The sequence below is a fragment of the Propithecus coquereli genome, unplaced genomic scaffold (assembly GCF_000956105.1).
Source record: "Propithecus coquereli isolate 6110/MARCELLA unplaced genomic scaffold, Pcoq_1.0 Scaffold30, whole genome shotgun sequence".
In the NCBI taxonomy this organism is placed as follows: domain Eukaryota; kingdom Metazoa; phylum Chordata; class Mammalia; order Primates; family Indriidae; genus Propithecus; species Propithecus coquereli.
In genome coordinates, this window is record NW_012148619.1 from 7,199,783 (window position 1) to 7,201,738 (window position 1,956).

Sequence of the window (1,956 nt, forward strand, 5' to 3'; positions counted from 1 at the left end):
TGCAGTAAAAGTGTGTGCAGGATGACCTCCCTGTCAGTAGGTGGCACTTGCAGGGAGGAGCATGCTGTTTTTGGGTCCTGTAGCTAGCTCTTGTTCCTCTAGAGAGGCCCTCTTGTGCCTTGGGTGATGGGTGGGGCCCTGGGACTTCCAGGTGTGTCCTTGTTCTACACCTCAGTGTGGGCAGGGCCGAGAGTGAGTCTGGGTGGGACTGGGTTGGGTAAGTCTGCCCCCAGGCTCCACAACTGCTGTTAGCAGGGGCCAAAGGTCTGCTCTTTGTTTCTGTTCAAAACTGCCTGAAGGGGCTGAAACGGCTCCACTCAGCTGAAAGTCTGGGCTTGGCAGGTGGGGTTGTCCAAGACCCGCACTCCTGAGCAGGTCTTGCTCCCCTCCAGCCTCCCCCTCTTCATGTCCTCTCCCAAGCCTCTGCCAGCAAGTGGGACCTTAGGCCGATGGATTTCCCCCAGCTGTGATGTGGGCTGGGAGGTTCTCTGCCCAGGATCGTAGCCTGAGCTGGGTGCACAGCCCTCTTTTGAGAGGACGATTGCCGCTCCAGCATGCTGATCTGCCCCTGAAGGCACACACTCCTCAGTAGGCTCTTGCAAAGATCTCTCTTCTGTGCCCCGGGGCAGTGTGATCGTGACCTGGGTGTACGGGGTCTGGTCTATAGGCCTGTCCCTTGGGCCATGGAGATCAATCCCTGACCCTGCCAGGGGGAGGGATGCTGGTCTTGAATCACCTACAGGGTGCCCAAGCTGGATCGATTTCACTCCACATCGGGATTTGCCCCACTCTCCTGGAGTCCCCAGGCAAGTAGCACCTGGGAGGGCTGGCAGGTAGAGAACTCGCAGTCTGAGTACCCCTCAGTCTGCTGTAGGGCCCCAAAAGGAAAGGTCCCATTCCTTGGAGATGCCTCCATGTGATGGCTAAATTGTCTCTCTGGGCTCCCACGGGTAGGGAAGGGGATGGAGAGAATGGAGCACTATGGCATCTGCCCATAGGCTCGGGTCTGCACCCAGGGAGGTGCCCCGAATGGGCCGGAAGCCCAATGCTGAGTCCACAAGAGGCCGCTGCTCACTGGCAGCAGTGGCCTCTGGGCTGGTGTCGGCAGGTCTCTCCAACTGCTCAGGAGCCCACCAGCAGTCTGAGATGCAAGGGAGAAGGAAGTTAACTGGTTTACCTACCCTTGTTGCTGGTCTCCAAGCCTCTCGGGACCTTTCTCCTTCCAGTTCTCTGCAACGTCTTCCCCTGGAGTCTCGTGTAGTTTCAAGCACCCTTCCTTCCGACCCTCACCCCATCTATGTTTCTCTGCTAGCTTATTTTTTTCTCTTTCTTCTAAAATTTGTCTTTTTTGCAGGGACACTCTGACTGGCAGCTTTTCTCGTCCGCCATCTTGGCTCCTCTCCCTTCCTGGCTTTTTAAGGAACTTATGCTCTCATATCAGACATCGAATCTCTGCTTTCATCGATTTATATATTAGGATTCCACAGAAGATTAAACACCATTTTACTTAATAGTCAACTTTATATATCTTTGCATATATGTAAATATATGCATTTTTTTGCATTCCAATATATGTATTTACTGCATTCAATAAAACTTGCCTATTTTAAGTGTGCAGTTTGTGAGTTTTTACAAATATGTATACCTGTGTAATCACCACTCCAATTGTAATAGCATTTCCATTGTCCTCAGAATTCCCCATATGTGTTGCTGCCAATCTTTCCCACTCCTGGCCTTAGAAACCATTATTCACCTTTCAGTTACTGCAGATTAAATTTTCCTGTTGAAGAATTTTTTATAAATGAGATAAAACAGTATGCATTCCTTTGTGCTGGCTTATTTCTTTCACCCATTTTTCTTTCCACATTCATCCAAGTGTTGCATGTGTATTTTTTTTAAATTGATGAGTGTAAAGGAGTGTGTATATAGTGCCACAATGTGTTTAGCCATGTGCTT